We start from the raw sequence: 21,174 nt of genomic DNA, 5'->3' as shown, positions 1-21,174 counted from the left end.
TTCTTGAACTGAGGGGCCCAGAACTGGACACAATATTCCAGATGAGGTCTCACCAGGGCAGAGTAGAGGGGAAGGAGAACCTCTCTGGACCTACTAACCACCCCCCTTCTAATCCACCCCAGGATGCCATTGGCCTTCTTGGCCACAAGGGCACAGTGCTGGCTCATGGTCATCCTGCTGTCCACCAGGACCCGCAGGTCCCTTTCCCCTAGACTGCTCTCTAATAGGTCATTCCCCAACCTGTACTGGAACCTGGGGTTGCTCCTGCCCAGATGCAAGACTCTACATTTCCCCTTGTTATATTTCATTAAATTTTTCCCCACCCAACTCTCTAGCCTGTCCAGATCTCGCTGGATGGCAGCACAGCCTTCTGGCGTGTCAGCCACTCCTCCCAGCTTGGTGTCATCAGCAAACTTACTGATAGTACACTCAATTCCCTCATCCAAGTCATTGATGAATATATTGAACAGTATTGGTCCCAGAACTGACCCTTGAGGCACTCCACTAGATACAGGCCTCCAACCAGACTCCGCCCCATTGATCACAACTCTCTGGCTTCTCTCCTTCAGCCAGTTTGCAGTCCACCTCACTACCCGATCATCCAGTCCACACTTCCTCAGTTTTGCCGTGAGGATGCTGTGGGAGACGGTGTCAAATGCTTTGCTGAAGTCAAGGTAGACCACATCCACTGCTCTGCCATCGTCAATCCACCTTGTTACGTCTTCATAAAAGGCTATGAGGTTGGTCAAACATGACTTCCCCTTGGTGAAGTCATGTTGACTGTCCCTGATGACCCTCTTATCCTTGATATGTCTTAAGATGGCACCAAGGATAAGGTGTTCCATCACTTTCCCAGGGATGGAGGTGAGGCTGACCGGTCTATAGTTGCCCAGGTCCTCCTTCTTGCCCTTTTTGAAGACCGGAGTGACATTTGCTTTCCTCCAGTCCTCAGGCACCTCTCCCGTTTCCCAAGACTTGGCAAAGATGATGGAGAGCGGTCCAGCAATGACTTCAGCCAGCTCCCTCAGCACCCGTGGGTGCATCCCATCTGGACCCATGGATTTATGGATGTCCAGATTGCTTAATTGCTCCCTAACCCAGTCCTCATCAACTGAGGCAAACTCCTCCATTGCCCTGCCTTCCTCTGGGGCCTCAGGGGTACGGGGCTCCTCAGGACAGCCTCCGGCAGAGTAGACAGAGACAAAGAAGGCATTCAGTAATTCTGCCTTATCTGTATCTTCTGTCACCAGGGCACCCACCCCGTTCATCAGTGGGCCTACATTGCCTCTGCTGTTAGTTTTATCTGCCATGTATTTGAAGAAGCTCTTCCTGTTGTCCTTGACCCCTCTCGCCAGGTTTAACTCTAAGGAGGCCTTAGCTTTCCTAGTTGCCTCCCTACATCCTCTGACAACAGCCTTATATTCTTCCCAAGTGGCCAGCCCCTCCTTCCATGATTTGTAAACCCTCCTCTTCCACTTGAGTTTGCCCAGCAGTTCCCTGTTTAACCACGCAGGTCTCCTGGCTCCCTTCCTTGACTTCCTGCACGTCGGGATGCACTGATCTTGAGCTTGGTAGAAGCAGTCCCTGAATGAACATGAATGAACAGAGTATGAATATGTGAAGAAAAGAATGAAGCTTGAAATATCCCACCATCTTGGCGCTCTTTCTCTCTTTATACTTGGAAACACTGAACGTGGGGTCAGCAATGAGCCAGCTCCTGCAGGTGCATGAAATCAGAAACTACATATGTGGAGAGGGAGACCAAAAAAAAAAAAAAGGGAAGAAAGAAAACAATAATTATGGCAGCATGCCAGATTCTTTTCTCATGAGCAGATGGACACATCACGAGCAGATGGACACAGAAGAGGATGTGTTTTGCAAGTGGACATTCTTTAGATGACAATGGGAAAAACCTGAAATTGCAGCAGAGCTCAATACAAGGCCAAGCCAAGCAAGCACAACTGGAAGAGTTGTTACAGGCAGTGAAGACAGCAATGCACTCATTTGTTATTTAAGTCAGTTGATAACAAAATGGAGTGGCACATGAAAAATTCAGAAAGCATACAAATAGTTTCACTATTTCCAAAAGTCCATCCTGAATGATATCTTTAAAAAGAACAGGGTCAAAAGCCTGGAAAAAAAATGTCTGAATAAGCTGTGTGGCATGACTGACTCATGCAGTTACCTAGCTAGTCTTCACCTATAATTTGTGAATGTAATATCATTAGAAATCAGAGAAGATGGATAAGGAGGAAACATGACCATCTGGGCTTAGCTTGTTTGTAACCCCAGCCATGTGACCTAGCAAGGTTCCAACTTGTAAATTTTCTTTATCTTTTTAATTCTATTCTGGATTTTAAAATTTTCTCACTAAACTAAAGGCTTCTGCATCATTGCTTTTGTACATCACCTCTGTTACAGCAAGAAACAGCAGGCAAGATGTTTGGAAATTCTGAGATTTTTGCAAAGGGGAATATTTTCCCATCCTTGTGTCTCCTTCTTGCAGCTTGCACAATTTACATTCATGTTTCTTGAACAGTGGGCAGCTAGACGCAAACACCTGCTATATATCTTTTTTACTCATAAAAGGTATTTGTAAGCTCTGCTTCCTGTGAAAGACCTTTTCATATTCATTATCAATTATATTCTTAAATGTTTGACTACATATGTACACTGACGTTCATCTTGCTAGGAGCACAGGTAGCTTAATCAATCTGTAATACTCATCCTCTTCTGCCAAACAGTTGTGTTAACTGGGGCAGGAGTTAGCAGGGCTCATTGAGAGAACTTTAAACTAGATTTGAACGGGGTAAGGGAGAAAACCAGGTATGGCAGAGGCAAACCCAAGGACAGCACGCCAGCATTTGAGGGAAGGGGTGCTAGCGAGGCTCTTCGGCCTGCTGTCTCAGTGGAGGCAGGGGATGGAGTGCTGCGAGGTCGAATACTCACAAGAGTTATACAGGTGTTAGAAACCATGGAAGCGCCTGAGGATGGTCACAAAGGATTTAGGCCTTCTCACCAGAAGAAGGTTGTGGGATCAATGGCCAGGATGAAGTGCATTGACACCAATGCCTGCAGCATGGGCAACAAACAGGAGGAGCTGGAAGCCACTGTGCGGCAGAAAAACTATGATACAGTTGCCATCACAAAAATATGGTGGGACAACTCTCACAACTGAAGTGCTGCATTGGATGGCTGTAAACTCTTCAGAAGGGGTAGGCAAGGAAGGAAAGAGGTGGGGTAGCCCGTATGTTAGGGATGGTTTTGATTGTCTGGAGCTTGGTGAGGGTCATTACAGGGTTGAGTGTCCATGGGTGAGAATCAAGGGGAAGGGCAACAAGGCAGACATCCTGGTGGGGGTCTGTCACTAGATGCCTTCTTTGCCTCCATCTTTAATAGTAAGACCAGTTGTGTTCCAGGTACCCAGCCCCCTGACCCAGAAGAAAGGGACATGGAGCAGAATGAAGACCCAGTTATCCAAGAAAAAATGGGTGGTAACCCCCTACACCACCTAGACACCCACAAGTCTGTAGAGCCAGATGGAATCCACCCAAGATTGCTAAGGGAGCTGGCAGAGGTGATCACTAAGCCACTTTCCATTATCTATCAGCAATCTTAGCTAACTGGGGAGGTCCCAGTTGACTGGAAGTTGACAAACATGACACATCTACAAGAAGGGCTGGAAGGAGGTTCTGGGGACCTACAGACCTGTCAATCTATCCTCAGTGCCGGAGAAGATCATGGAGCAGATCATCCTGAGTGACAATATATGGCACATACAAGAAAAACAAGCGATCAGGCCCAATCAACATGGTTTTATGAAAGGCAGGTCCTGCTTGACCAATTGATCTCCTTCTATGACAAGGTGACCTGTCTAGTGGATGAGAGAAAAGCTGTGGATGTTATGTACTTAGACTTCAGTAAAGCCTTTGACTCTGTGTCCCACAGCATTCTCCTGCAGCTCATGGCCTGGATGGGTGTACTTTTAGATGGATAAAGAACTGGCTAGATGGCTGGGCCAAAAGAGTTGTGGTGAACAGAGCCAAATGCAGTTGGCGGCTGGTCACAAGTGGTGTTCCCCAGGGCTCAGTATCTAGGCCAGTTCGATTTAGTCTCTTCATCAATTATCTGGATGAGGGGATTCAGTGCGCCCTTAGTAAGTTTGCAGACAACATCATATTGGGTGGGAGTCTTGATCTGTTGGAGGGCAGGAAGGCCATACAGAGGGATCTGGACCAACTGGGTCATTGGGCTAAGGCCAGTTATAAGAGGTTTAACAAGGCCAGGTGCTGGGTCCAGCACTTGGGTCACGACAACCCCATGCAACGCTTCAGGCTCGGGGAAGAGTGGCTGGAAAGCTGCCTGGCAGAAAAGGATCTAGGGATGTTGATCAACAGCTGGCTGAACATGAGCCAGCAGTGTGCCCAGGTGGCCAAAAAGGCCAACAGCATCCTGGCTTGTATCAACAATAGTGTGCCTAGCAGGACTAGAGAAGTGAGCATCCCCCTGTACTCAGCAATGGTGAGGCCACACCTTGAATACTGGGTTCAGTTTTGGGCCCCTCACTACAAGAAAGACATTGAGGTACTATAGAGAGTTCAGAGGAGAGCGATGAGGCTGGTGAGGGGTCTGGAGGACAAGCCTTATGAGGAGCAGTTGAGGGAGCTGGGCCTGTTTAGCATGGAGAAAAGGAGGCTGAGAGGAGACCTTATCACTGTCTCCAACTGCCTGAAAGGAGGTTGTAGCATGAAGAGTGTTGGTCTCTTTTCCCAAGTAGCAAGTGATAGGACAAGAGGAAATGGCCTCAAGTTGTGCCAGGGAAGGTTCAGATTAGGTATTAGGAAAAATTCTTCACAGAAAGGGTTGTGAAGCATTAGAACAGGATGCCCAGGGAAGTGGTGGAGTCACCATCCCTAGAGGTGTTTAAAGGGCATACAGATGAGGTTCTTAGGAACATGGTTTAGTGCTAGAGTTAGGTTAGGTTATGGTTAGACTCTATGATCTTGAGGGTTTCTTCCAACCAAAATGATTCTATGTACTGTGGTTCTTACTGCTTATTTTTGCACTTGTGACTGGGAAGCATGGTCCTGGTCACAAAAAAACCAGTGAAGAACAGGAAAAGGAAAAAATGAAAAAGGGAAAAAAATAGAATAATAATCCTAAAAAAGAAAAAAGGAAAAAGAATAAGAAAAAAGAAAAAAGTAAATAGAAAAATAATAAAGAAAAAGGAAAAAAATGAAAAATGAAAAAAAGAAAAAAGAAAAAATAAAAAAGAGGGAAAAAAGAAACAAGGAAAAAATAAAAAGGAAAAAATAAAAAAGATAAAAGAAAAAAGAAAAAAAAGAGAAAATAAATAAGAAAAAAAAAAGAAGAAAATGTTATGCCATGATCAAAACTCTCTTCCAAAACACTGGAATAAGAATTTCTTCATTTGTGTATTCCATTCTTTTTATTCTTTATCATTTCTTTAGTACTTATTCATATAATGTAACCAAAGATTCTGTTGTTTTATTTGACTGTCCTATCTTCCTACAAATAGGGAAAACCAGTTTTAATGGATCAGAGAGGTCACCAGCTAGCTTCTTTACAGCGATTGTGTTTTGAAAAATGTCTTCAAATAATTTAGACCTGACAATTTAACTGTTTAACATCCTTCAGAGTTACGTATAGAAAGGGAAAAAATATCACCATTACCACTACTACCATCAAATGTACAATACCTGGTTGCAATATAAGAACATTTATTGAACACTTCCTCTACTTTATTATTGACAATCTCATCATTTCCGTGTGATAATAAATAAATACAATTTTTAGCCTCCATTTTGATCTTTGTAATCTTAAAATGCACAGTTTGATTTTATTTCAACTTTTGTTCCAATAATTTTTTATAATTCCCTCTACTAGTTTCTGGGTATTTTGATTACTTTTTATATGTTGTTTGAATATTTGATGATCAACTGTCACTGATACTTTTACTTACCTCCTATTAGTTTGTAGCTTAAACAGTCCTGCTCTTTGTTTCAATACCAGAAATTTAGTTTGGGAGCTTGTAGAATGATATTTCTGTTAGAGGATCCAGTTATCATTCATATTTTTCCTCTTCAAAACACACAGATATTTTACTTAAAAAAGTACTGGCATTCGGTCATCATTGTGTTTGCACAGTAGAAATGCAGCAATGTTTAAAGAAGGGCTGTTTTCAAAAATCATGATCTCTACCTGCTAAGCTGAACACTAAGTTCTCATTTGTTGAAAGCAACTATTTTCAGATTAGAAAATTGTCATTAATAACTTTTAGACCTTTTAAGGATGCTTCTACTCTGGCATCATGATACCCTAGATCTCAATCAGACTGAAATTTTCTCTCCAGTAATGCAGGTTGATTTCCTCCTTTCACGTCTAGATAGACAACTCAAATGCTGCCATCTTGTTCGTGAGTGCAGTTTAGTGGCTTGTAGCATACATCCTGGTTTCTGCTTTCTAGTGTTATGTCATGGCTTCGCTCCATAGCTGTTCAGTATCACCTGTGACAAAACAAGCAATATTATTTCTGAGAGATATCTGTTGGCTTTCCCTTCTTGCCAATCCAGTTACAGTGGCCAGAGCCTCTGGTGTCTGTCCTTCAGACCTCTCCACCATGTTTCAGAAACAATGGGATGAACTTTTTCTGAGAAAACATAGGTTGTTCAGAATTCAGCTACCTCAGTCACTGATTTTCAGTTTCATTTCTTCCTAGTTTCATGTCTTCATATCTTCATGTCTTCAAGAAGACCTAGCACAATTGGTTTCTCTTCCCACAAACATGGAGGATCACATAACCTAACTAAAACCCTTCTTCCAACAGAATACCCTAAAAAATCAAACCCTTCTACTCCACATCTTATAACCAGTCTCTAGGTCTCCTTTGACATACGAACATTAAAGATCTCTATTATAGTAACTTGGACTTCCTTTTGCTTCTGCATTCTTCAGTATCATATCTTGTCAGTAATTTGTAATTTCATTAAGAAGGAATGAAATTTTGTCTGGCTTGGGACTAAATTATCCATTTTGCTTAACATATTAAACTATATTGAAATGTAAAATACCATAGTAAATCTTTAAAAAAAACCCTTCATTGTAGTATTTCAAATAAAAATATCGGAACTTCTGAAATAGATTGTTTCATTTGGAAAATGTTGAAGAAATGTCTAAACCACCAAGTAGAAATTCTTCCTCTTGATCCAAGAATCTTCTTAAATTAATTCAATCTTAATCATTAACTATTCCGTCCCTACTCCCTGACATCCTTATTACCATTGGAGAAAAATTCACACACATTCTCATTCTGTATGCTTAGTACCAAAGAAAAATATTGGCAAAAATTAATAGCTAAAAAAACATAGCAACAGATGCCTTGCAGTGTAAAGATACTTGCAGCTAGGTACATCTTTTGCTGAAATCTACAGCCAAATTTTGACTGCCAGCAAGCAGTAACAACGGGATTTGCAGAAGCCAGCATTTTAACCAAACATACTGGGATCACGCCTGCGAATAGAATGAGGTACCAGCCACGTCATAGCATGGCCATTTAAACTTTCTTGCTATAGCCAGGAAATAGATAAGAAATTGATTTAAAAGAAGAAAAAAATGCTAGAAGTAAATGCAATATTTGGATCACTTTATGACTTCTCTGTTTTGACTTCACTCCTGATACTCATCTCCATGAATGCAAATCAAGTGATTATCAAGTTTTATAAATGTCCCCAATATAGAGCTGACCTACTTACCACAGCACTGATCACAGGCACATCTTGACATTTCATGATGTGAACAAGCCAGCTGTCATATATTGACAGTGTGGAACTACGGAGGAACAACTACTAGAACACAGTCTTGGCTCTTTAAAGAAGGACTCTTGCATCAACAAAGCAGGAACTTATCCAGACTATAGAATAATACCATACAATAGTGTTTGCATGTAAAAAGTTTCTGCAGTGTGCCAAAGGACAGAAAATTATTTGCACAAGTACTAATGACAAATTATCTTAGAGACCCTCCAAATGGTCATTCAGTGGAATATGCCACTGAAGTTAATGCAATATAACAAAGGACCTGAATGCTAACAATACTGCCAAGAATGCCTCTAAACAGATCAAAAGTGACAATGAGGCTCAGAGCAAGGGTGAACAAGCCAGAGGCTCAGATGGTATTTTCGTTAATCCTTCCATCAAGGGTCAAAGGATCAGACCAGGACAGATTCAGCCTACAGATGAAAGTAAGGCTGCACAGATGGTTCACCAGAAGGGTTGACTTGACTTTGGGAAGATGCTCCGTAAGCCATTGGTGGAGTGTGGTTTCTATATCATGAAAAGGGTTTACACATCTTTGCATGACATTCACTGGCTTTACAGAAGGGATTCTTCAAGTCTCCCTGACTGGGAACAAGGAAGTGTAACAGTCTGGGTAGAGTTCCTTAAAATGAGAAGGATAAAGTTATTTGTAGCAGCATCACAGAAAGGAAATAAGTTCAGTGAACCAACTCACCATTATATGTTTGTGATTTCTATGTAGTGATACAAGAAAACTGCAAAAAAATCAAGAAGAGACCTAAGTATTAACTCAAGATGAAAGCTGTGATTTAACTGATCTAAGAGATGTTTGTTAGGAAGAGTGATATGATTAGAAGGAAAGATTTAGAATATGTTGATATGTGTCTGAAGAAGCAAGCAAGTCCTAGCTATGAGGGAACATAGATTTTCTGAGAGACTTTGATAATGATTAAGGCCAAACATGGAAGCCGCATAATCGACATATTCAGATGAACGAACTGCAGGATTTAAAAAAAAAAAAAATTGAAATTAAGGCAATTATGACAGAAAAGATCACAGATCAGCTGAAAATTTAAATACTTCTAATTATATAGTCATGATGTGCTTCACCATTCTGCGTCATTCGGGATCTTCAAGAAATCACAGAAAACAGAAAAGGCTCCAGTAATGTCGCAAACAGATACTTTGCCAGCATCACCATAAAAACAAAGCAAAACAAAACCAAACCAAACCAAACCAAACCAAACAAAACAGCAGTCAGCAAGGATTTGTCAGGAACAAATTATGTCAAACCAATTTAATTTATATCTGTGACAAAATAACATACCTTATGGTACAGCAGAAGAAAATGTCATCTTTTTAATCTAGTAAGGTCTTTGACTCTGTCTCGTATAACATGTTCATAAGCAAGCTAGCAAAACTTGTAGAGAGCAAATTGCTTAAGATAGTCCCAAAAATTTTTAGTAAACTGTATTCACAGAGCAGTTGTTGTTCTCTGCCTTAAAGAAGGAATTTACCAAAGCTGAAGGTATATATTCTGGTTGTGCAATACCAAATTTTTTTAACAATTTAGATACGAAAGCATTCTTTTAAAATTTGTCATACACTAAGCAAGCTGATAGGGGCTGCAAATATTCCTAAGGGCAGGTCTGAAATTTGAAAGGATTCTCAGAAATTGAATGAAAGAAAAAGAGAAAAAATAATGCAAAATAGCCAGGAAAATTTAGAAGGGTTAAGTAGGAATAGTCAGCTGAATAAAGAGGAATGAAAAGCCTCCTGGAAGTCCTACTGGCTAGTCTGGAGGCTACAATGAAATCATAAGGGGAACTTCAGTCAATAAAGTTGCAAAAAAAGCATGGGGATACATGACAAGACTGTAATTTGTAACTACAGAATTAATCCCTCACCTTCTACCTCCATGGCATTACTGATGCATAGTGTAACATGATCAGTTTTAGGCAACACAGATTCACAGCATTATTTAAGCTGGAAAGGACCTCTCAAGGTCATCTAGGCAAACACTCTACTCAAAGCAACACTAGCTTCCAAGATAGGTCAGATTGGTTAAGATCCTGATCAGAGGAGTTTTGAAAATCTCCAAGGATGGAAATTTCATAACCTCTCAAAGCCTTCATTTCCATGATTGACTACTCTCACTCCTGGTATTCAGTTAAAATTTCTGTTGTTGCAACCTGTGACTGTTGCCTCACATCCTTTCACTGGGCACCTTAGAATAATTTAGCTCTGTCTTTTCTCTACAGTGTTTGGTCACTGAAGACAGAAATTAGTTCCTTCCAGCTTTCTCTTCTCCAAGCTAAACAAATCCAGTTCCCTCGGGGTGTGTGTGTATATTGGGGGGAGGGGGATGGAGGTGAGGGATGGAAGAAAGCAAATCCACAAAAAGTCCAGAGAAGAGCAACTGAGAATAATCACATCTCTAGGAAACATGACCCATAGGGAAAGATTAAAAGAACTAGCATTGCTTAGCTCAAAGAAGATAAAATTGATAGAGGAACATGGTAGCAGTGTTCAAATACATAAAAAAGAAGTAGAGAAAGGAAGCGGATAATACCTTGTTCTCCACATCAGTAGCAGTTAGAAAAAGAGACAATGGACTTAAATTGCATAAGGGAGCATAAGATTAGATTAGGAAACATTTCCTAAGGGTAAGGAAGCTGAAGTACTAGAAGAGATTGCCCAGGGAGATTGTCAAATATTCATCACTGAAGGCTTTTCAAAACAGATTGATATAGTTTGTCCTGACACGGGGCACAGAACAGACTAATATTCAAGTCTTCTTTTTTGTGCTTTTGTGTTCATAGATGACTGAAACCCAGTTTTGCAGGCCAGAAATATGGCAACTGAACAAGAATAAAGCACCCTTAATCTGATAAAAAGCATTAATTAAAGAACTAGTGTGCCACTTCAAGGAAGGGACTAGAAATAATTTGAGGGGAAATAAAACATCAAGGTCCACTTTCTACCTTTAAAAAAATACAGTACATTCATGATGACGTTCTCCCTTCCATCATTCTGTCAGAAGTGGCAGATACTATTGGAGGAGCTGCATCCACTTCCTCAATGCACTGATGCTATTAAGATTAAATGAGTGTACAGAAGAGTATCATATATATATATGTATGTGTATCACACAGACAGAGAGATTTCACTGAGAGCATAAGCTCTCTCAGAAAAGACGCCAAATCCATTCTGGAGTAGGAGCCTGTAACTGGAATGCTACAGACTCTGAACAGGGGCCAAACATGATCAAAGACACCAAACAGCTAGGGAGAAATTAAGATTCATGTGGGAGACTGAAAAAAGCAGAAATTCAGTCACATCACCCTGCCATGTTACCACACCAATCAACTGATTCTAAAAATCCTCTGCAAAAGTAAAAGTTAAACTTGCTGGGATTCTGTTAAAGCCATAGGAGACTTTAAGAGGCTAGTACATCACTTGCACACATCGCAGATGTGTGAGACTTATATCTACATCCAGGACTACCTACCAGAAATATTGCAAATGGCAGAGAAAGAAGGATTAACAAGACTAAAAAAAAAAAAAACCAAAAAACAAAAAAAAAAAAACAGCAGGGGGAAAGGGATTGAAAGAGAGATGAAGAGAGAGGGAGATACTTGACTAGAACTACAATCCAGACACCTTAACGAGCTTAACAAAGTATTTCTTTCTGAACACACCTGTATGTGAACACATCTGTATGCTCAGAAGACAATGTTGTGTGCTGAGCAGATCGCTCCTGGTTGGACATATGTATTTCAGCAAACACACACCTCCTTTTATCCAGTTGTCATGGTTTCAGCTGGGATAGGGTTAATTTTCTTCCCAGCATCTGGTATAGTGCTGTGTTTTTGATTTAGTATGAGAATAGCATTGAGAACACATTTATATTTTTAGTTGTTGCTAAGCAGTTAAGGACTTTTCAGCTTCCCATACTCTGCCAGCAAGGAAGAGCACAAGAAGCTGGGAGAGGGCATAGGCAGGACAATTGACCCAAATGGGCCAAAGGGGTATTCCATACCATGCTCAGTATATCAACTGGGGGAACTGGCTGGCAGGGAGCGATGACTGCTCAGGGATGGACTGGGCATTGATCTCAGGTGATGAGCAATTGCATTGTGCATCACTTGTTTTGTTTATCCTTTTAACAGTGTTCTTATTATTATTTTCTATTCCTTTACTGTCCTATTAAACTGTCTTTATCTCAATCCATGGGTTTGTTGGTTTTGTTATTTTTTTTGTGACTCTTTCCCTTGTCACACCCGGGCGGACGAGGTATGAATGACTGGCTCTGTGGGCTTCGTTGCCGGCTGGTATTAAACTGCAACACCAGTACAAACACGTCATGAACTGTTGCTACAGTGGACTCTGAATTCTCAATTTGCAGAGAATTATTCACAACCTTAGGGAAGAAAAATGAAAATAAAAACCAGAGGCATAAGAACAGCCTCCTGAAACATCACCACCTCTGCAGAAGTAGAGGCTAAGCAATCTCCTGTGATGGCAGGAGTTATACTTGCCCGACCTGCAATGTCCATTGAGTGCTTTACTCAATATATCAATGTATACTACAATAGCCTCCTAAAATCCCAAAGAAAATATCTTCTTTATCAGAAAGGGTTACTTAGCAACACACTTTTTATAAAAGGCAGGCTAAAATATGCATGGATATCTTTCATCACACATACGTGCATATGTTGGATAAGATTCAACACATGTTCAACAGACACCTACAGATGCCTTCACCCAAACTGTAAAGACTGGGAGGTGTCCCCTGCTCACCAACCATCGCCGAGAGGAGAACATCACAGCCTTCACACCAAATCTGTGCCTTGTACAAGCACTGTTTAGAGGTGAAGTTTTCCAAGTTTGTCAAGGCCATAACACCAGCTGTGTAAAACTCAGTGTGTTTTCAAGAATTTTATCGTGCAGAGATATGAGAGTCACTATACAGCAATAAACAGTCATTCAAATTTATCATCATAGACCAACACTAGGCAAGCATGAACATCTAATTTTAAAGCAATTGCTATTTCCCTTTGTTAGGCAGTTTCAACTGCTTTTCCTTTTTCCATAGTCTCTTGAGACAAGACTTTATAACAGGCATTTTTAAAATTTCTTTTTCCTTCACAGATAGAATCATGCCAAAGGAGTGCAACATTACTTCTGTCACAATAGAGAGGATTTATTGATTATTTATTTTAGACAGATATTTCTTGGTCATCTACGCTAACTTAAAAATCTGAGAACTGTGCATTTTAACACAGTTATTTGGGTTAGGACAAGACAGTGATATACAGCATCTATTTAAAGTGTGTGATAAAAAAAGTATGAACATCAGAATTCGGTGCATCTCAGCATCAGCTATTAAAATCTTCATAACATGAGCATTGTGTCAGTCACTGCTTTTTTTTTTAATTTTTTTTTTCCAAGTTTTGGGAAAAAGCAAAACAATTCTAGTTGTTTACCATCATCATGTTGTCTCATATTGATCACACAGTGATACAACATGTTTTTAAAGTACTAGTATATGCTTCAAGGTTAGGCACCATCACTGTCTTGCCCTCATTGCCCACCCACTTCTACATCTGGTAGATATGACCATTCCAATCCACTGAATTGTACAATTCTTACACTTTTAGTTTCTAATATAACTTACTCACCTGAATACAAAAACAGGACTGTTCTTGGATTCTTGGATGGGAGCCTAAAATCCTGCCTTGAGCTACAACTAGGAAATTTAAGCCTCTGTTTCTTGTCTGCATTCTCCTTATGCCATGACATTTTTTCCCTGCTGTATTTCAGAGACTGTAAGGATGAGGGATCCCAGCACAACTGGAAAAAAAAATCCCTTCTGTATTTAAACTGATACATAAAAAACAGCATGGGAAATTATGTAATTAATGTACTTGATCCTCTTACACCTTTTAATTATGCTTATTTAAAATGCAATAATACACTTGCTCTTTTTTTGCTTATAAGTGGACTTAAAATGATGTCAAAATATATTTTATTAATGACGTGTTTTAAAAGAACTTCATTAAACTACTGTGATTTTTATTTTCATTTTGCCCCTGAATTTTAACATGCTTGTTGAGGGAGCTAGAAAAAAAATCTAAGTAAAACACTGTGAAAACCCAAGAAGGGTGAATAAATTGATATGTTTGTTCTGAATAACTAATGTGACAAGAAAAGTTAGATACCATAGACAGCAAGAAATATGGTAGACTGAGTTGGTGTGTAAGATAACAATGGTTAAAATTAAGAAGTTAGTGTAGCAGAACCCTGTTAGGGGTCAATCAGGTGGCACGGCATTAAGAAGCCATTGATCAAAGGAGCATGAAGGTGTTGCATGTCAATATACTCATTCTAGATATGGACTGATGTGAGAACATCTGGTGCTTCATATTCTCGGTTGAGTTACATTGCGCCTCATTAATGGTGTATCTATTCTGTTTTATTTTCCTCAACAAAACACTAAAAGTGCAACATGAGAGGATGATATTAATTTGCAGAGGAAAAAAAAAAGAAACAGAACATGCCAAAAGATACTCTTGAAAGAAATTTTAATTAGACCATCTGTATGATAATTGTACTGGAAAGGGTACGGCCCTCTGGAAAGAATTTGTGTTTACGACAAATAAAAATCTGATCACTTCTACATTAAGCATCTGAAGAGCTTATCACTGTAAACAAATGTCACAGTGATGTCTGTTAACAAACTGAACTGATGGTAAACCAGATACCCCTTTGTATACACACATGCCAAGACCATGAGGTCTTCTGCAGTAAAGGTGCACTAAATGCCATCTATCTTACGTGAAGTTTGCAAAGGTAAATGTTCTGTTTAAGCAGGAAAGTAACAAAATGTTGTTGAGAGCAGCTATTTGTATTTGATGACAATCAGTTAAGATTGTGGCCAGTGGCTTTTGTTGCTATTACAAAGAGGAGTCTCGATATCAGGAAAATGAAATTTCTGGACACTGCGAAGAATACAGATAGTTGGCAACATACTGTGTTTTTTTCTGCTGTGGAACTTCAGCTAGCAATGGTGAAAAAAACATGCCATATTTTGGTATTGTTTATTCCTGTATAAATTTGGAAAGATGCTTGGTCTAGGCTTTCAATATCATAGGTGACTCATCAAAGATACAATACATTTAAGCTCAAATTAATTTGCCTAAGGTAAACATTTAAGTGTTATTAGCAGGGTGAAATATTTTGATGTTCATAGACTACTATTAATTCATGAAATCATTAAAAGACATTCTAGGGCTAAACATGTGTGTTCAAGAACAATTATTATTTCAGTTCTAATGAAAACCATGCAAGGTTTTTGAATGCCTTTTCCCTTTGTTTTGCATTACCTTGCAATACAAGAAAGTGAACTCAATTCAGCCAAAATAGCAAGGGGAAAAAAAAAAGTTTTCTTTCCCTAAAAAGCCCTTAAAAACGCCAAATAAAGGTTTTCTGCAGCTTTCCAGCAAATGCGTCGTGACTGTAGGACCTCTTTGGCTTTTCGTATGAGTGTGGCCTCCTCCTTTTTCAACAGACAGTAAGATAATGAGTTCATTGTTATGGAAATAATCTCAATCCTGGTAATATGCTCTGACTCCTGTTCACTTTACAGAGTACATCTTAAATTTTATAAAAGTTTTCAGCTATAAGAAAGGACAAAAATAGATGGCAAATTAGTAACTCTTTCATCAGATTTTTGATCTAGTCACCTCATATAAAATGGAGTTACAAAGCACGCCTAAGATGTGGAAATCAAACAGATCACTAAAAAATTCTGGTATTAAGAAAATTGATTCAGACACCTTGTGTCACTGTATGGGATTTGTTAATTCCTGCTTTACGCTATCATTTTCAGATCATGTCAGGCATTTCCATGCAACTTTTCATCCTTTATAGGGAGACAGAGTTGATTTCTGGATTTCATCTACACTAAATTCAAAGGTGTTAATAAGACCCGTTTCTTGCAAGCAAGTCCTTTCTCTTTGTTCTAAACAGCCCGTGACAAGCTATCCTCACAGAATGTGAAGGTAGCTGGAGAAGTTCTTTTCTGCTGAATCTTTCTGATTAGTTTCACCTGAGATGGGAGTGTGATGGACATTAATACAGTGTCAGTGCAAGTGCTATGGAATCCCATTCTGGCAGATTACTGAGAACGAGTTGAGAATAAAAGATTTAGTACCAAGTTGGTGTCATGTCTGATCAGTAATCCATGAAAAGGCATCCTGACATCACATTTTATCTGGTTACACACTAACTTGTCAACCAACAGTTAGTACTTGCCATTTTTTTATCTAACAGTATTCTGGCTCTGTTCTGTTGGCTTTTTTCCTAGTAGTCTAGCAAATTTATTTGCAATAATATTAATTAAAGATATAGTCAACGAATTAGATGAATTCATTTTCAGAGGGCCAAGAATAAATCTATTAGTCACCTAAATAGGCTTCCAACTTGAAGAACCTATGAACTCTGTGCAAAATATAACTTCTGTTTCCCAGTCTGGGAAATAGATCCACGTATCACAACTAGGTCATTTTAGTATGATGACAAAACCAAACCTCACTCTGTGGAGATAACAGAAAAATTCATCAGAGCTAGAAAACAAAGGCCTATTTAATTTGTAAATAGACATATAACAAGTTCAGAATATCTATTAGAAGTATTTTGAGTTAAAACTATGGAATTCTGCCTGAAGACGTCAGACTACTGGGCCCACTATAATTCCTTGAAAACCAAGCTGCACAGAATAAGTTTTACACATCAATTTTCACTTGAACTGTGAGAGACTTTACTATACACACACTTTTTTTCTTTCCTTAAATTAACCTACTTTTTTTTTTTTTTTTCCTTTTCATAGCTACCTTAGTCTTGTTGCAACAGTTGTCTGCGAACAGTCAAGTCTGCTGTAGCAGGGTACATCAACAAGACATAAAATGCCTTGGCCTTGTTCCACCAGCACTGCAGACTGGGCTGTGACAGCTGCAAAGGAATGGCTAGTGGGGTGCTTCATCCCTCAGAAATATTGGAATTTTCATCCTGATGTGTGTCGTCTATTTGGTTAGTTGGTTCTGCTGTTCTCTCAAGTAGTGGTGGATGGTGAATGGGGAAAATGTGAGAAGAGAGAGGGGAAATCCCAGCACTATACTACCAGGGTCTGTAAAATGCCCACCTAGAAAAGCACAAGACTTTAGACTCTGTCAAGTGTTTAGGGAATAAAAAGTAATTTGATTACAGGTGCTCAAGTAGCATTCATTTTATTCTTATTAGCTGAGAAATGTCTCTAGGGATTGCACGCTAATCTTCTCAAACACAGATAAATGGCTCTATTAAAACTGGTGTACTTTGTTCACAGCTCTGTAGCATCAGGCCATTTTATGAACCCAGGGAAACTAAATAGAAAACAAGAGAGAGGAAACATCTTCCTCAAACCTTGTATAGATGACTATATTTATCTCTGGTGATTTGTAATCATGAAAGGAAGAATAGAAAGTATATTGAGGAATTGCGACAATATGTTTCCCTTATTTGCTTTAAAGGGTGGACATGCTATAAAATGTAATATGAAGCATAGTTTTTAAGATTAAAGGGAATGAAAAACTTAAACCTATACTTTATTGTTTGATTTATGCTCTCTAAAACTTAAAAAAAAGCCTAGAATGTTAACTTAAAGATCAAAATATCTACACATGAAAAAAGTTCTTTCTTTGTAGCTATGCATGGTGAATTGTATAATTTAGATTTTTCTCTAGTCAACCAAAATAATATTTTTAAAAGAAACTTAGGAAAAATATAGACACAATTTTGGAACAGTGTGCAGTATACAAATGACGTATGCTGCATAGTGATGGAAAAAGTACACCCTATTTTGAATACAGAGCACTGACTTCAATATGTTCGCACTTATGGATTGCATTGAACTTAGATAACAAGCCATAAGACTCTGGTCAGTGTAATGCCTTTAGACATGTATGCACAACTTCCATGAAAATTAATGAAAACAAAGTACAGGCATCTAAAGCTAAAACTATGTTTTAAAGGCCAGATATAAACCTTGCTGAAGCCGGTGGAAGCCTTGACTTAAATGAGCTTTGGATCAATGCCAAGAGTTTACTTTATAAACATTTCTCCAAGCAGTATTCAGGGTACAAAATAAGCATTTCCATACTATTTTTTGCGATAAACAAAGTTAAACTGCAGAGATATCATTATTATTCAGATGGAAACAGCTTTGTATGGAATTTCCTTTTCTTTAAGGAAAATACAGGTTTGGTTCTGTAGAAAATGTCATTTCATTAGTTTTGAATGCCAGTTATACACAAAACACTATCTGATGGCTGAAGAAACTAAGCCAAGAACATAGATCAAGGAGAGATCTGTTGAAGCTGTTATTTCACAGGCTCACAAAACGGTAAGTGGAGAAATGCCAAAACCACAAAGCTGCAATCAGGCTATGAACTTCTCTGAAGTTCAAGGTCACTTCAGCTGGGAGGTTCAATTAAGCCCAGCTCTACAAGTAGCTCATTTGTTTCTCACACAACATTCAGGGGCCTACTCCAAACCGTCGGCTATTTTAGGGTCACAGTAAGCAGAATGAACATTGGTCCTTGTATGCCAGCATGGCTCAAACACAGTGACCAAAAGTCTGTGGCTGCCCCCCCACCTCTCCATCTTTTGTGTCTGTGGATGGTTGTGATTACATGTGTCAGCACAGCTGCATATTATTTTTTTTAAATACTTCCCTGTCTGCTGCCAGTGACTGTAAATTTAATGAGAGCACCTGCTGCCCTCTTGCCTAGTTAATTTGTAGCGATCTGCCTGAACTAAAGGAAATTTTTAAAAATCCTCTGTTCTTCAGTAATAAATTACCAGTCTATATCATGGCCTAAAGGGCCTTTGATTCATGTAATACTACACTTACACTAAGCTCTGCTGGCAGCAGGGACATTTAGTTTCCCTAAGTAGGCTGGGGGGGAAGGGGAAAGAGGCAGGGAGGGAAGGGAGAGGAAAGGAAGGGAAGTGGCTGGTGAGATTAAATAAAACTAAAAGATCAATTGCCTGAATATTGACAGCTGAGGGAGGTCTTTGTCCTTGAGGCGTTTATTCACTACTGGTAAAAGCCCTGGCTACTAAAAATTCACAGTCTCCACTGACAAGCTACAGTGTGGACATTTTAAAATCTTTTTCTCAAACAAAAATGTAATGTCTTCTTTATTCTGAATTTCAGATTTAGCTCAAATTTATCAGTGAAGTGAATGTCTTTCTAGTTAGATAGCACAATTGTAAACGGAAAGCAGTAATGCCTGAACCAATTATCATTTTATGCATTTACCTAAAACAGAAACAATAAATCAGGAAGCTTCTGAGAAAATCATTCTGTAATAAAGAATTTATTGGGGTGGAGGAACAAAGGCAGGCAGCTGAAATGAATACAAAATAAAGAACATTACAAAAGGGAATAGATCAATTATATTCCCCTGGAAAAGCATGTGCTGCAAATGAAAAGTTACAACCACATTAAAAAAACCTGAAAACTAAAACATAAGCAGTATCCAAAGAAGATTTATGTGAAAGTAGGAACTGTGGAAGTGCAAAGCATTTCAAATAGAATAATGTGTATTGCACAGTTTCTGACTCCCTCAAAAATTGTCTTTGAGGGATTGGGAGGTTCCATCTTCCACAATTTGAATGACTAATTTATTTCACATGCACAAGGCATTTCGTTACATAACTGGTAGGTAAAATACAGCTCCTGCACTCCTTACTCACACCAAGCAGTATCTCCACACCTAGTAACCAAATACATGTGCATATGCCTTAACTTTAAACATATGCAGAAGGATTTTCAGGACTGACTGGAGCCCAGCTGGGTGATCTCAAACAAACACTGAGTATGGAACTAAGCCATGTACAGAAAGCTGGTAGAAACAGAGACAAATTAAAACAAAAATGTGTAAAATGAAACAATGGGAATTTCATTCAATAACTTGCTTTTAATTGCTTCAGACTCATATTTTATGCACTACAAGCATCCATAATAAAAAATAAATCCAAAGGAGCATTTTATCCTATGAATAAGTTGCTAATGCTAAATTAATTGTACAGTTAGATGATATTGGATTGTGTGCAGCTTGACAGAGATCTGAATAGAAACTTCATGACTGTTTCTAGTACCTGCTTTCAAGCATGTTTCTATAAGTTTTTAAAATTTTTCCTGAATAAAAGCCAAGTTTTTCACTTTTGGCATTATAAGAACCAAGAAATAGTGTGAAACTCACAATTACATTACAAGAATTGGCAACACTACAACATTTTACTTTCTGATGTTCATCAGTGCGTACATTGTTATAATGCAGGTATAAAACTTTACCAATCTGGGCTGGTAATACACTAAATCTACTTCATACTCAGAATATAGAGGTGCAAGTGTCCACAGCAGCACATAGTCTCATTTTTCATAGCACGCAAATATCTCATCCTCTTGACAGAGAATGGCATGTGTTGTGTGCATATGCAGAATAAAATGCAAATAAATATTGCAAAATTTTCAAGCTACTCTAAACCATGCCGTGCACCACTCCCAAACTTAAGACTCTGACAATCTTTTTTTGAGGTCTGGGATTTTTCTTTTAAATCAGACTTGCTAGAACATTAGGTCTCTTTTCAAACAAGAAAGGAGAGGCCATTGGCACATAGCCATGGGAGGGTGAGAGGGTTCAGACAAGTCCTGCAGTAAATGCAGTAACTGTAATCCAGTGCGCACGGTTACTGTCATGTACATCACCATAAGTAGATGAGGGTCTGGATGTTAAAAACCTTCCTTTTTACTTCAAGTAAAAGACTGAAACCCCCCTCTTACTTGTTTTAGGTACCGATAGCAGCCTTGACTGTCCTTGGCCCCTTTTTCATGTTGGACACACTTCTCAACTGATATGACACCAGCTCCCTTTCCCTTGTATGGCATTAATATGCTCACTAATTTTAATGGAGTAATTTCTGAAGTAAACTGGGAACGCAAGTATTAATACTGACCTCATAGATCATACAATGTGGCTATGAACACAAATAAAGAAGTTACCCACCTTGAAGTTATACCCATTCATCCATCTATAACTACCTTTTGTGAAGAACAAACATCTGGACACGCAGAGATGAAATGTTATGTAGATCAGATCTCGGTGTAGACACCAGCCTCCACAAAACATGTGACACAGCTTGATAAAAAGTGCTCCACCCCCTTCTTTTTACACTGACCTCTACTATTATACATCTTGTTTTATAATCATTCTTACACTATGGATGCAGCGTAACAGCAGCTGTGTTCTTT

The sequence above is a fragment of the Caloenas nicobarica genome, chromosome Z, assembly GCF_036013445.1.
Source record: "Caloenas nicobarica isolate bCalNic1 chromosome Z, bCalNic1.hap1, whole genome shotgun sequence".
Classification (NCBI taxonomy): Eukaryota; Metazoa; Chordata; class Aves; order Columbiformes; family Columbidae; genus Caloenas; species Caloenas nicobarica.
Note: the sequence above shows the minus strand (reverse complement) of the source record.